General features: G+C 40.7%; 1 long non-coding RNA gene across 1 annotated transcript; it reads left to right on the top strand.

The window, feature by feature from the left end:
- The first annotated feature begins 1,909 nt into the window (after nucleotides 1-1,909).
- Nucleotides 1,910-10,722, top strand: LOC121402077. The gene is made up of 3 exons (XR_005966520.1): nucleotides 1,910-2,461; nucleotides 8,934-9,056; nucleotides 10,413-10,722. It is a non-coding gene; the product is annotated as an uncharacterized LOC121402077 (long non-coding RNA).
- Nucleotides 10,723-15,984: the final 5,262 nt, after the last annotated feature.

Genomic DNA, 15,984 nt, shown 5'->3' with positions numbered 1-15,984 from the left:
CCAGCATGATCAGGAACATTACCGTTGTACAGGTATGAGATATGTTATACAAAAACCCGTTAACCAGAAAGCTCCAAATAAGGGGAAAGCCATCTCCCATAGACTCCATTTTAAAATAATAATTAGAACTTTGTATTGTGATTTCCTTTTTCTCTGTATTAATAAAAAATACTTTGTACTTGATCCTAACAAAGTTATAATTAAACGTTGTTGGAATTAAAACAATCCTATCGGGTTTAATTATTGTTAATAAATTATTTTTAAGTAGACTAAATATCTGAATGTTTCTGATTTTTTAATTAAAAAAAGTCTGACCAAACTAAAATCCACGATTTGCCCTTATTCATCAATAATAAAAAAAAACTCTAGAAAATTGGATCGGGGAAAAAAACAGGACTTATTCCGATTATCGCGCAAAAAAAACAACCTGTATTTTTTGTGTTTCCTGTCTGAAAACCACATTTTTCCCAGAAAAAACAGTGTCAAACCCCGACTGACATCTGCCATCGACTTTTAAATCAATTCGCCGGGTTTTAGGTGGAGTATTTTCGTATTCAGATTTGGAACAGATTCGGGGCATAATAAATCACAAAAAAAAATTGTCTTTTTTTACAGCTACTTTTTTCAGGTTTTCGGCGTCAAAACGGAAGAAAAAATCTTGCCTTAATAAATAACCCCACTTAGGACAGAGACACACACGGTCAGATTCGAAGAGATTAGTTCCCCGTCGTCAAATCCCCTCTTCCTCGGGGCGACTAATCTCCCCTAACCGCCTTCCGCCTTATTGATAAATAACCCCACTTAGGACAGAGACACACACGGTCAGATTCGAAGAGATTAGTTCCCCGTCGTCAAATCCCCTCTTCCTCGGGGCGACTAATCTCCCCTAACCGCCTTCCAGCTGGCTAGAAAGTAGTCCTGGGTTTGTTAAATGGAAAAAAAAAAACGTAAAATGTAAACAAGGCATTGGGGGTATTCAATCTACCCATGTGACTTAGCAAGTCCACATGTATCTTTGGTACAAATGCAACTTCATCTTTATCTTTTTTGTTCCCAGAGATAAGGACTTGCTGTTGCTAAGTGTGGAGGAGAGGTCCTTGATGATGACACCCAGAAAGACTGCATGGATCTACTTAACAGCCTCTGACAGATATCAGCTCAGTGTACAGACTAGGTGAGTACATAACATAGAGTCCATTTGCTCATAAAGAGAGGCACATGTGCATGTGGTCATTTATACGATTCTCAATCTACGGCCTTCTCATATACTGTTCATATGTGTATATAGTGGATAATGTACCCCCTACTGTAATTTATAAAGATATTATGTTACCGAGGAGTTATGTGACCATATAAAAGCACGAGGCCGCAGGCCGAGTGCTTTTATACAGGTCACATAACTCCGAGGTGACTTTTAATATCTTTATAAATTATAGCAGGGGGTACATTATGTATTATAATCTACATTTTCTAGGTGCAGTGTCTTGATTCCTAAAGATGTCTGGCTTTGCTTTATGAACTACAAAATTAGCCTGTTTTGCTTCTGTCCCACTTGCTGTTCTACAGTACCTGTAGTTGAATTCCTAATTTTGTTCTACCCTTGCCTTCTTGCCTGCCATGGGTAACATCATAGACATAGGAGAAAGGCCAGGGAAGGAGGGAGATTGAAGGTGGGAGAGAGAGAGGTTATGCAAAAACTGGGAGGGACGGTGGAAAGGAGGGGGGGGGGGCAAGAACAGAGTGAGACCATGTGAGGGGAGGGAGATTGGAGAGGGTTCCTAGACAGAGTGAAAAATGGAGAGGCAGGTAGTGAAATTTGAGACAGGGGGTGTGAGAGAGATAATATGAAGAGGAAAGGGAGAGCAGTAATGCATCATAGGATAAAGGAACAGACGTGGATATGCAGGGGGGAGCGAGAAATGAGACCAAAGCAATAAGGGGCAGTATCCAAGGAGTGAGAAAGTTTCCATTCTTAGGGGATAGAGGGCTGAGTTTTGTTTGCTTCTGTGAGACCCCCTCAATCCCAGCCTATCCCTCCTGTGCCCAGGAATAACCTCAGCGCTGATCATTCCCACACTTACTTTTCTTTTGGAGTACAATCCTTTCTGCTGCTGCTCTTAGAGAGCCTTCCCTGCCTGCGTTGCCATTTGTTTACTATTTGCATTCAGCCAAATAAATCTAAGTCCATTGGCTGCTGATATATATATACAGTATACCCCCCTCCATGCATTAGAAGCAGCAACAACAGCAGCAGGGCTACTTGGCAGCCCGAGCACTGTGTTAGGCTGCAGCAGTCACTCGGCACTAAACAAGCAGCGCTGCTCCTAACAGGAGGGGGAGGGTGATTAACGCCATATAAGGTCAAAACCGCACCTCCTTAGATGTCTCCGGCTGACAGTGCTGCTCCCCTGGCTGGGTTTAGAGGTTTGGCTCTCGTGAAAGGAGGAGCGCTCCGTGCTGCGTAAGTAAACATATAATCCTGGCAGTCAGATGGGAGGGGGGAAAGAGCGGAGGTAGAGCTGTAGGGAGACGGAAGTTCTGACTCAAAGAAAACGGTGCGTTCTGACGTCAGAACGCGCCGTTTATAAGGATATAATTTACAGTCTGGTCCCATAGGGAAAGGACCAGACTGTAGATTATATAGTGAATAAAGTACCCCCTTTTGTAAAATATAGGGATATTATAAGTTACCGAGGAGTTTCATGACCATATAAAAACACGAGGCCGAAATGTTTTTATACAGGTCATGGAACTCCGAGGTAACTTCTAATATCCTCATATTTTACAACTGGGGGTACTTTATTTATTATAATACACAAATTTCAATGAGTCATGTGACAGAAATGACATCAGAACTCACCGTTTATAACTGATGACATCAGAACTCACCGTTTATAAGGATATAATTTACAGGATATTCATGGCTTTTGTGTATTATATAGTGAATAAAGTACCCCCTTTTGTAAAATATAAGGATATTATAAGTTACCGAGGAGTTTCATGACCATATAAAAACACGAGGCCGAAGGCCGAGTGTTTTTATACAGGTCATGGAACTCCGAGGTAACTTCTAATATCCTCATATTTTGCAACTGGGGGTACTTTATTTATTATAATACACAAATTTCAATGAGTCATGTGACAGAAATGACATCAGAACTCACCGTTTATAACTGATGACATCAGAACTCACCGTTTATAAGGATATAATTTACAGGATATTCATGGCTTTTGTGTATTATATAGATATATTGTAGAATGTGCAGCCTTGCACTTCCTAAATATCCCCAGATATCCTATCTGATATATCCATAATCACCTAAAATATGTCTTAGCAGCAAAATACAACTCTTTTTTCAAACCTCAAATGGTTGGAATTAATGAAAGAAATATAACGACAAAAAGATGCCAAAAAACCTCCAGCAATTAAAAGCTGGCAAGGTTCAGTAGAATTCAATAGGAATTGTCCTTAACAGCTTTAATCATATAATTATTTTCCAGGTTCATTAAAACTTTAAAGTATTTTTAGCCTCAATGAAAATGAATGGAACAATATGATTCTCACTGGTGTTTTTGGTGGGAAAATATTCAGATTTTTTTCAGGTCCTAAAATGTAGGCTGAGAGAGTGTCTCAATTAACACTTTATATAGCACAAATGAAACAAAATCTGTTTGTGAAATAAATATATAAAACATGAAGTTTTGACTAATATTTTTATCAGTTTTGCCACAAGATAAATAATAGTTTGCCAACTTAAAACTTGTTTTTCAAACCTGTAACATGGATTATATGTGATAGTTGTTAATGTTTTGCAGATGGCATGGAACCTATGGGCATATATATATATGAAAGATTCCCCTGCTGAGTCATATACATAGTAACATAGTAAGTTAGGTTGAAAAAAGCAGCCCAGACCACACTGAGCATGTGCACAGTCTTAGTCTTGCAAAGATGTTTAACAAAGTTACAAGATGGTGACCCCTTGTAGCCAACTTTGAAAGCATAAATTATTTGTTTGATTAGGCTTGTGGTGCAGTTAGTTCATGTTTATATTTAGTATACAAAATACAGCATTTCTAGCCTTATTCTATTTAAGACTTTACATGCCCTTTAAAGCTAAACACAAACAGTTTGCTTATCTCTAGTGACAGTATGGAATCAACTGTGGCCCTGTTTCAGTATTGTCTGCCCATGTCCATGGAACTACAACAACTTTTTGAAAATATAATTACATTTGCAGCATACAAACACTAAAGCCAAACCTGTATCCCTAGTGGGAACTCCCTGTTCATGCCTTGAACAGCTTATTTTGATTTTCTTCACAATTTCATTGAAATGCACAACTCCCACCACATTTATGTATTTTTTCTAATCATATTTTGTTTCTGCAATGAAAATGCCTCCTGTTTTAACAGAACAAAAGTTGATTGACTGCTCTTCTGAACACTGTATTAAACACAGATGGCATTAAAATCATAACTGTAGGAAGAAAACAGGGAACGTGTTCTTGTTAGATAATACATCTGTATTGGTTCGTGTTCATCCCTGTAGACAAAGGGAGATTGGTGGGTGGCTGAATTAGTCATTTTCTCTTACCTTTCTCCTAGCTTTTATTAGTATAATGAATGGTTACAGTAGAAGTTGCAACTTTTATTCTCTTGGATCATCAGAAAATGTCTTAATTATATGATATTTACAATTGTGTGTCTTTTCTTGACATTTGCAGATAGTGCTGCATTTCAAATGCTTATCTCCAAGGTGTCACTAAATCACTTTATATTACCTTTGTGTAATAACTTACCCCGGTAGGGGTGTTGGGGGTCAGCGGGGACGCCCGCCGCACTCCAAGCGGGGACGCCCGCAGGGTTCTTCGGCGCCTAGGGTGCGCGCCGCGTCTGGTTGTGTCTTAAAGGCGCAGGCGTGCTGACGTATGACGTCAGCGCGCAAAGGCGCGAATTTCAAATATATTTAAAGGTACAGTTTTACTTTATGCATTGCCCGTGATAGGATATTGTTTCCTGGGGCTTCTGAGCCTTGTGCTATATTCTGAACCTGTTTGATTCCTGTCTTTGACCCCTGCCTGGCTATTTGACTATTCTGACTTCTGGATTCTGACCCTTGCCTGATTACCGACTACCTCCTCTGATTAACCCTCTGATTGACTTCCTGGTTTGACTCTTGCCTGCCTGATAACTTCCTGCCTGCCTCGACCCGGCCTGATCTGACTACTCTTTTGCCTAAACGCCTTGTACTACGATCTTCTGTCCAAAGATTTGCTTTACTGTCGTGCCCCTCTGCCTATACAGAACCCTCATCTTGCACCTCTCGTTTAAGTCCAGGTGGCATACAAGTAAGCCGAGGGCTCCTCCTGAGGCCCAAAGGCGGTCACACTACTGGTGAAGCACGAGCCGAGACCAGGGTGCCTGGTGTTTGTTCTGGTGTTGGGTGCCGACCGTGACACTTTGTCTTAGAAAATTATTGGTAAAAAAGTTCTAATCAGCGATTTCTGAACTTTTTGCTGGTTGTATGTAGTCAAAGCACTTTTAACTCGTATCTCCACAAAGCATACCTCCCAACATTTTGGAAGTAAAAAGAGGGACAAAAAAATTTTTCCCGCATGTAGCGCAGCAATTTTTTGACCACACCCCTTTCTGTGGCCACACCTCCTAATTACCGTGTTTGTTTTACAAAATTTGGCAGGTTATGAAAGTTTGAAAATATTTCTCCTTATCTAAACTGTGTTTTTGTGTCTCAAAATCGTTACAAAGTATCTTATTTGCACCTGTTAGCTATTCTGGGCTCTCTGCTAAAAGCCAATTAAGTGAGAAACTTTGTTTCTTTTTCTGGCTATTCAGTGCAGAGAAAAGAGGGACTTTACAGTACAAATGAGGGACTGCCGGTTGAGCTGTCAAAAGAGGGACTGTCCCTCCGAAAAAGGGACAGTTGTGAGGTATGCACAAAGCACTCTTTCAATCCAAAATTTCTGTAGAATTTTAAAGGTATAGGGCATTGCTACTTTTCAAGAGTTCATTATGGAGATCTATTTTGGCATACGTTTGGGGTGATATCATTGACATCTTTTTTTTCAGTTTCCTCCCTCCAACTATTCTGTATGTGTCATCATTTCCTAATGCCAAAGCCATAATTCCTTAATTCCCTAATTCACAAAAAGGGTTTTGATCACTGTCTTCCTGTTTTCTTGTGGGAATTAGCAGTTGTCAAAATAGCCCTGTTTACCTGTCAGCTCTCACCATGATGTGAAGCGCTGCATAGCAGCAGAGGCCAGAATGCTCCATGTGCCATTAACAAATAATGAGAAGTTGTGATCAACTGTAATGGAAAGGGGCTGGGGCTTGACCACACTAGTGGAATGGCCAAAAGAAATGGACCCTGCAAAGCATTAGCAGCAAAATTTGCATTGATAACCTCTTAGAGATAAGATTATAACAATCGTATTTCACTCAGCATTTCTTTAACTTTTTAGATTTACAGCACCTACAACATAATCTTTTAGGTAACCGCAGTGAGGGGAAAACCTTACACTTCATACAAGTCTAGCAAATTAGACTGAGTCTGTTCTCAATGTGGGTCATTTATTAAGTTCATGCAGCACATATTAATTCGCAAAAGGTTTTATTGCCCATGTTTTTTCCTGAACGTTAAAATATTGCACTGCTGTGGCCATTTTGCTGGATCTTGCGAGTTTGCATTGCAGACAAAGTTTTGCAAATGACGCGCAAATGAGACGGGTGTTTGCGTTGTGTGGGCAATGTGTGAGGCTGTTGTGTGGGAAAATTTAAATTCAATTCAATTTGCAAAACTGTTTGGCAAATATTTTCGCATTTTAGCATTTCCTTCATTTCTGTGAGGAATAGATTAAAGGAACAGTAAAAAATGTCAGCTCTACCAGACCCTGAACACAGCCAAGTAAACACAATTAAATAGGAAATTCAAGCAGCACTGTGTTTTAAGTGGGGTTCCTACACACGGACGTTTTTTTATGTGTTTGATGTGAGCTAAAACGCAGGTTTGAGCGTGAAAACGCATTCACTAATTGATTCCATTATATTCTGCCAGACTGTACTGCCAGGCGTTCTGAGTTGCGTTATACTCCGTTTGCGTTTAAGTGTATTTGTTTAAAAGACAGCCTGCTGCATTTTCTTGCGCATAACACAGCTATCAATAGAATGGAGGGTTGCGTTTGGAACAGAAAAAAAATGTTAAGCTCTGTCAAAAAAATATAAATGTGTTTAAATGCAATATATACGCTCAGCATGTGTTTAAAAAAATGCATAAGCTAATGTCCAGGTGTAAGAGCCCTTAGTCATTATTTTAATATAAAATGCATAATGCATTTCCCTGATTTTACAGCCTTGAAAAATTAAAATGGGGGTTTTGTTGTAATCTCTACTTAATCTCTACTGGGGGAATATCATAAAAGTTGGTAACAGAAAAAATATTCGCAATGCACAAAGTTCTGCCTCTGTGTGAACAAATTTGCCTTTGTGCGAATTTAATATAGCTTTTGCGAACCCGGAAACTGTTTAGCGACCACTTCCGACAGTGGAAGAAGGCACCAGTGTCTTTGTTTATGGTGAAAAATCTGAACAACTTTAGTAAAAATAGTTTTGGAAGGTGAACAACCCCTTTAAGGGTATTCGGATTTATCAGATTTATCAAGGGTCGAATTTCAAAGTGTAAAATACTTCGAAATTCGACCATCGAATTGAAATACTTCGAATATCGAAGTCAAAGTATCTTTCACCGAATTTGGCCATCGAACGATCGAAGTAAAATCGTTCGATCGTACGATTAAATCGTTCGATTCTTATTTACAGAAAAAGGACTGGCACGTACTAAAGCCAAAGTGCTACACAAGAAGCATGAAAAATGCTAAAACTGTTATAAACCTTTTAACCAGCCATGGAATGAGGTGTGTGAATTTATGTCTGCCCAATTTTTGTTGTGTATAAATGTTATCTGCTTTATTATGTTGTAGGTTTTAAGGGAAGAGCACCTGAACCCTCCGTGCACAGTAGTCAGTTCTTCATTTAGATTTATTAATTATTAGGACAGTAATTGTAGTCATTTGTCTGAGCATTTTAATAGTGTTAAAGGAGAGGAAAAGCTACCAAAGCAGTTTATTGCCAACAGATTAGCCACAATAGTGCAAGCTAGAACACTATTTATTCTGTAGAATGCTTTACCATACCTGAATAAACAGCTCTAGAAGTTCTCGGTTTGCTTAGGATAGCAGCCACCATATTAGATTGGTGTGATGTAACTTCCTGTCTGAGTCTCTCCCTGCTCACTCATAGCTCTGGGTTCAGATAACAGCAGGGAGGGGAGGAGGGAGGGGGGAAATGGAGGGAGAGAGGAGCAAACTGAGCATGCTCAAGCCTAGCCCTGGAGGTTTAAGCTGAAGGCAGGAAGTCTGATACAGAAGCCCATGTGTACACAATAGAAGGAAAGAAATGCTGTGTTTATTTTGACAGAGGAATCAGAGCCGCATTGCTTTGAGTGTTTATTGGTGTATTTATATAGACATTTCTGATAAAAGCTTACTTAGTTTTAACCTTTCCTTCACCTTTAAATCATGTTTCCAAAGTTTTATACATATTTATTATGCCTCCATAATGGCCCCCTCCTCCAAACAAAATTGAATCGTAAGTCAAGGACCATATAAAAAAGCTGTTGTTGCCAAGTTACAGTTCACAGCGCTTGTAATGCCTGTTATAGAGCAAATATATAACCAAATATATAAATACATAAAACATACAAAAGACATGATGGTGGAACAAACAAGCTATGCTGTTATGAATAGCTTTCTTCTAGCTGAATTCTTATTCACAATTACTTTTTTGGCACTGACATTATCTAGCCATGAGGAGTGGTAAAGCCTGGACTAGTAATAATGTTCTTTTCCATATAGGCTGCTATACAGGCATCCCAAAAAACACAGGACATTGCCACTATACTGAGGTTGTATGAAGCGGCTGGAGACGTTTTCTTTCATGGAGTTCAGAGGAGAGAAACAACAACGTATTTCTATAAGGTAAAAAAGACGAGTTGCATTCTCTAGTGCCTAAAATGGCACATGCTATATTCTCAATCTAGATTTTTTGTACAGTCACAGTACAGAAATGGCTGAAGACTAATTTCCAGAGAAATGTAATGTGTTCATTATGGACTGGAGAGGTGACAGTCTCTGGAGGGGGAGGCCAATTAAAAGAGAGTTACAGTAGTCTAGACGTGATATGATGAGAGAGTGAATAAGAATTTTGGCAGCATCTTGGGTGATAAATGATCGTATTTTGGATATGTTCCTTAGGTGGAAGTGACATGATTTAATAAGTGACTGGGTATGAGGAGTGAATGACAGGGCAGAATCTAGGATAACCCCAAGACACCGGGCCTGGGGAGAGGGGGTGATAGTGGAATTGTTAACTATGATGGATACTTCCGGGATGTTACTGGTGTTAGTTGGAGGAAAGAGAACCATTTCAGTTTTAGAGAGGTTTAATTTAAGGTAGCGTTGCGACATCCAGGTAGAGATAGCGGACAGACAGGAGGAGACGCAAGTTAGGAGTTCTGGATTGAGATCAGGAGATGAGAGATAGATCTGAGTATCGTCAGCATAGAGGTGGTAGCGGAAACCATACGAGTTGATTAATTTGCAGAGGGAGGAAGTATAGAGGGAGAATAGTAATGGTCTCAGGACAGAGCCTTGAGGAACTCCAACAGAAAGAGGTAGGGGAGAAGATGATACTCCATTGTAGGAGACACTGAAGGAACGATTGGTGATGTAAGAAGAGAACCAGGACAGGGCTGTGTCACGAAGGCCAAGCGAATGGAGGGACTGGAGGAGGAGAGGGTGATCTACAGTGTCAAATGCGGCTGAGAGATCAAGCAGTATTAGTAGTGAGAAATGAGTGTTGGCTTTAGCGGTTAAAAGGTCATTAGTTAGTCGAGTCTGGGCAGTTTCAGTGGAGTGTTGTGGCTTAAAACCAGATTGTAGGGGGTCCAGCAGGTTATTGTCAGAGAGGAATGAGGTTAGTCGGTTGTAGACTAGGCGCTCAAGTAGTTTAGAGATGAAAGGTAGCAGAGAGATAGGTCAGAGGTTGTCAAGATTGGAGGGATCAAGAGAGGGTTTTTTCAGAATGGGGGTGATGAGCATGTTTTAGTTGAGAAGGAAACAGTCCAGTTGAGAGTGAAAGATTAAATAGGTGAGTTAAGACTTTGATTAGACAAGGATTGGTATTGCGGAGAAGTTTTGAGGGAATTGGATCAAGCGGGCAGTTGGTTATTAAGTGATTACAAATGATCTCTGCACCATAAATTGTATTGTTTTTGTCTGTTTATGTTGTTAAAACCAATAAAAATGTACCTTTAAAAAAAAATATCTCTGCAGTTCATCTGACACCCAGTGACACCCTGAATATATCTAAGATGTGGAAGAATAATGTACCGGTCACGTATATAGAGAATGAACAAATAATTCCTGCTAAATGAGGCAAGCTCAGTTTCTGTGCGGCTTTATTAATTGTGTTGTGTATCTGTTTTAGCCAAGTTTATGGTTTAACATCAAATAGCAATACACTTTTGCTGTTAGTACAATATGCGTGGAATTGTCATCTAATGTTTAAGCCAAGCTCATTGGTGCTGCTCTTTTTAGTATTGGTTTATAATAAGCCACACAGTATTTCCGTGCCTTACTGATGTGTCACTGTTTACATTCCCTTGCAGAGAGTTCACTAGATGAGTAGGGATGTAGCGAACTGTTCGCCGGCGACGCGCGAACTTCGACCGTTCGCGTCCGCCTAATGTTCGTGAACGTTTGGGAACGTTCGCATTTTGAGTTCGCGTTCGATTCGAATACAAATCGTTCGACCATTCGACCATTCGCTAAAATCGAACGATTTCCATTCGTTCGAACGATTTCCATTCGTTCGAACGATTTCCATTCGTTCGAACGATTTCCATTCGTTCGAACGATTTCCATTCGTTCGAACGATTAAAATCCTTTGAACGTTCGATTCGAATGAAAATCCTTCGATCGAACGATTAAAATCCTTCGAACGTTCGATTCGAATGAAAAATCCTTCGAACGTTCGAATCGAACGATTTTAGCGGGTGTTCGAAGTTCGCGAACTGTTCGCGAACGTTCGCATTTTTTGCCGGTGTTCGCGAACGGCGTTCGCGAACACCAAATCGGCAGTTCGCTACATCCCTATAGATGAGCTGGTTGCTTTCCATCGTGCTCTGAAGTGCATGCATTTTGTATTTGTGTTGCTGTGGTTGACTCTTGACATTTCTACATTATCAATAATCGCAGGGATCAGCAGATCATCTCTTCAGTTAACAGAGCAGATCTGAGAATGGTTTGTTGAGCTTCAAGTGTCTCTCCTAAATATTCTGTATGCATTTATTGTTTGTACTAATGTCTTTTATTCTGTTGATAGGATGCCAAGGATGCTGCTACCTACTTCCTCCTGGCCCTGGCAGCTGCTATTGGCAGTGACAATGAAGAGCTTCAACTGGTGCTAAGTAAAAAACTTATGGACATATAAGGAAAATTCCTGCTGGCGGATATTTTTAGGAAGCTCGTAGTTCAGCTTAGCATGACGTCCACCTGAATGTGCACAAATCAGGCATCACATTTGTGGTTCTGGGTATGGACAGTACATTATAGACTTTGCACTGTGTTAACATGAAGACTAACGTTTTTTGTTTGTTTTTTATAACCTCCCCAGGCAAATTATTTCAGACCTTTGCACTTGTGAATATGAGCCAGTGAATAAGTGAGCCATTGCTCTTAAAGTGGCTTGCAGTGTTATCCTTTGAGGATGTGCAGAACTGAATCTGGAGGGAAAGATTCTACACCACGGCTCCTATTTTTCAAATGGAAACATTTGCAGAAAAAGAATCAGTTGTCCATCTCTAAAAATGAGAACCCATTAGGACACCTCTCAAACCATCACCACATCAGGCTTATATTTGTATTCACAGTTCAGGAGTATCCTGTTAAGACATTTGGTAGGTAGCCACACTGGAATTTTCAGGGCTTATACATTATTCTTTGGCAGTAGGTGTTGCTGTGGATTACTGCACTGGTGCAAATTGCCCACTGCAGGAGCTAGTGCGGAAGGGACTAGATTATTGCTGCATTGTGTTTGTTGTCTTGCTGAGTAAAAAAATGTACCCTCCATTTTGTCCTAGAAATACATAGTATGTAGCAACAGATCCGTGATAGACAGTGTTGCACAATTAACCATCCCCCTATCACCTAACAAATACCTCTCCCTTAATTTAGTTATATGTTTACACCTATGTTGTGGCCATGTTCCACACAAAACTAACATTAGATGCATTTACAGATAACTAGTAATGATGGGCGAATTTGTGGCGTTTCGATTCGCCGTAAAATTAGCGAAATTCGCGAAATGTCGAAACATTCGCAAAACGGCGCAGGCGTCTCGTTTTGACACCAGCATCCATTTTTGTTGATTGCGGCGAATTTTCGCTGTGGTTTCACGAATTTATTTTGCCGGTGGCAAATAGTGTGAATTCGCCGCAAATTCGCCCATCACTAATAACTAGCTGCATACGGGTTTTTAGACTTGCGTATTCAATCACCTCTACCAAATATCAACCCCCAATGGGCAGCTGGCACTTTAGGGGTTAATTCAGACTTATTTACATAATGGAAACTGAAAATAATGTTATCATGTGTTATCTTGTTTGTAAACATTCATGCTTTGGTGTGAATGACAATTAGGCGCCTATTTTCTGAAAACTGACCTTAAAACAGAGGGTAGCTTGAAGAAAATATTTCACCTGCAGATCCATGTTAAAATGTACATACTGTACATATAAATGAGATACTGTGTTATAATTTTATATATTTTAATTATTCGAATGTAATAAAAGAAAAGTTTACTCCTGTTTTATTCTTTACTCTGAATAAAGGCAGATTTGGTTATAAAGGAATGATCTACTTGAACTGGTGATGAAGTTGCTGTAGTTATTCTTCATCACAATTCCACTAATGGTGACTGTAGTGCGACCCTGACTGCAGGGTCTGTTCCCTCTGTAGTTCTAAGGAAGTGATCTCCAACCAGTGGCTCGTGAGCAACATGTTACTATCCGACTGCTTGGACATGGGCGTCCGAACATAAGGGCAAATAAGGGACGCGCCTTCATTGTGTGAAGCAGAGAGAGGAAGGAGGAGGAGTGAGCGGGGGAGACACTGGGATCTCATTTTAGGACATTCTTAGCAAAATCGCTGTCCTGTATGCAATCTCCTATGCCAGAGGAATGCAACTTTGCCTGCTTTTTCACTCACCCATCCTCATAGGCAGACCTCACACCTCTGTCCTGTGTCCTCGCTCCTCCCTCCTCAGCTCTTAAGGTGGCCATAGACAAAAAGATCCGCTCGTTTGGCGACATCGCCAAACGAGCCGATCTTTCCCCGATATGCCACTAACAGGCATGGCTATATCGGGGGTAATCTGAATGTTCGGCCCTATGGGCTCCGGCGGGATCGGTCGGGACAAAATCAAACCTGTCCGATTGACCAAATGACCAATCTCCGCCAGCCGAAAAATTACGGGACTCTCCACACACGGTCTGAAAATCGTATGAATCCTCGATTCGTGCAATAGGATCTTTGCGTCTATGGCCACCTTAACTCCTCCCTCCTCAGCCATCAGCTCTTACTCCTTCCTCATCAGCCATCAGCTCTTACTCCTCCCTCCTCCTCAGGAACACCTATTGGCTAAAAGAAATGGCATCACATGAAAAAAAACTGGAAGGTTAAAAAAAAAAAAAAAACCGCATCAAGAACAAGTAACTATATTCAGGGCGCAAGGCTGAATATGCGCACCCTGAGTAGTGAGGAGCAAGAGCTGACGGCTGAGGAGGGAAAATCGAGGACCCAGGACGGATGGCTGAGGAGGGAGGAGTGAGGAACGAGGACCCAGGACGGATGGCTGAGGAGAGAGGAGTGAGTAGCAAGAGCTGACGGCTGAGAAGCGAGGTGTGACGTCTGGCTTTGAGGATGGGTGAGTAAAAAAGCTTGCTATGTCGCATTCCTCTGGCTTAGGACAACGCATGCAGGATAACGATTTCTCCTGACAATGTCCTAAAAAGCGTTCACTCATGCCCCCCCCCCCCCCGGAAAATTTCCTGTGGACACCTCTACACCTCTGTGCTTGGATTTTGCTCCCAGTGGCCTCAAAGCAGATGCTTGTTTTTAAATTCTTGGCTTAAAGAATTTGGCTCCTGAGTAAAAAAAGGTTGGGGACCCCTGTTCTAAGGTATTCACTCTCCTCACTGAGGAGCGGCAGTTGCATGTGTGCACACACATGATAGAACGACAGTGCACTGTTGTTCCACCGCTGCCTGGCAATACAGATATGTTCAGAAGGATCTTTATTTACATTGTGTTACCCACAGTGCAGCCTTTTCCCATAAAGCATCAAAATTCACACAGTTTTGATTGGAAGCAATCGCACAGAACATTTGTAGAGTCAGGATTTGGTTATTTGTGGTTCTGACCATCAAAATGACATCTACGCTTGATGTAAACCTCAGTGGGAAACCAGAAGCCACAAACAAACAGATTAATCACCAGTACACACTGGCCCTCGATTCTGTGTCTAACCCGATGCTCAATGTCTCCTGAGGGATCGACACCCTCCAATGAACAGCGTGTAGAAAGGAAACCGGCACAATGGGTCTCTTGCAAGAGGGATTAGCTCTGTGTGTTAATTTAATACAAGGGATTTAACATTTCAGGGCAAATCCAATAGGACTGAAGGGTCTAAATTATCCATCGGGGGTTGTTTCACATGTGATAGTTCCGATGTTATTTACTGTATCAAGCATACCAGTATGCTGGTATATATCATTAAGGACAGTGAATGTGGGATCTATCTGGAGACCATGGTTGCTATGGGGGTGATGCCTAGCAACTAGGGATGCACCGATAAATTGAACACATTTTGGGCGCTACATGGGGAGGTATTTTTCTGTTGGCTGCACCAAAATAATAAATCACTCCTGTGAATTATTGGATTAAACACATCGTCTGTTAAAGGGATCCTGTCATTGGAAAACATGTTTTTTTCAAAACGCATCAGTTAATAGTGCTACTCCAGCAGAATTCTGCACTGAAATCCATTTCTCAAAAGAGCAAACAGATTTTTTTATATTCAATTTTGAAATCTGACATGGGACTAGACATATTGTCAATTTCCCAGCTGCCCCCAGTCATGTGACTTGTGCCTGCACTTTAGGAGAGAAATGCTTTCTGGCAGGCTGCTGTTTTTCCTTCTCAATGTAACTGAATGTGTCTCAGTGGGACATGGGTTTTTACTATTGAGTGCTGTTCTTAGATCTACCAGGCAGCTGTTATCTTGTGTTAGGGAGCTGTTATCTGGTTACCTTCCCATTGTTCTTTTGTTTGGCTGCTGGGGGGAAAAAGGGAAGAGGTGATATCACTCCAACTTGCAGTACAGCAGTAAAGAGTGATTGAAGTTTATCAGAGCACCAGTCACATGACTTGGGGCAGCTGGGAAATTGACAATATGTCTAGCCCCATGTCAGATTTCAAAATTTAATATAAAAAAATCTGTTTGCTCCTTTGAGAAATGGATTTCAGTGCAGAATTCTGCTGGAGCAGCACTATTAACTGATTCATTTTGAATTTTTTTTTTCCCATGACAGTATCCCTTTAACAATGACATGCCCTGCAAATTTACTACACTTACATAGAAATATATGGATGAAATCAACATGTACATTCACGAAAGGATGTTTACTGTGGAATTTACTGGAGGAAATTGCTAAGAAAATGTCTTTAAATAGAATGTTAAATATTTGAATTGTATGAGGCAAAGACTAATCAGTGTGACATCTAGCAGAGTATCCTACAATAAGCATTATAATTATAAAGTCATATTCTATTAACTTAAACCAGA

The sequence above is a fragment of the Xenopus laevis genome, chromosome 3S (assembly GCF_017654675.1).
Source record: "Xenopus laevis strain J_2021 chromosome 3S, Xenopus_laevis_v10.1, whole genome shotgun sequence".
In the NCBI taxonomy this organism is placed as follows: Eukaryota; Metazoa; Chordata; class Amphibia; order Anura; family Pipidae; genus Xenopus; species Xenopus laevis.
Note: the sequence above shows the minus strand (reverse complement) of the source record. Positions and strands in the feature narration are given on the sequence as shown.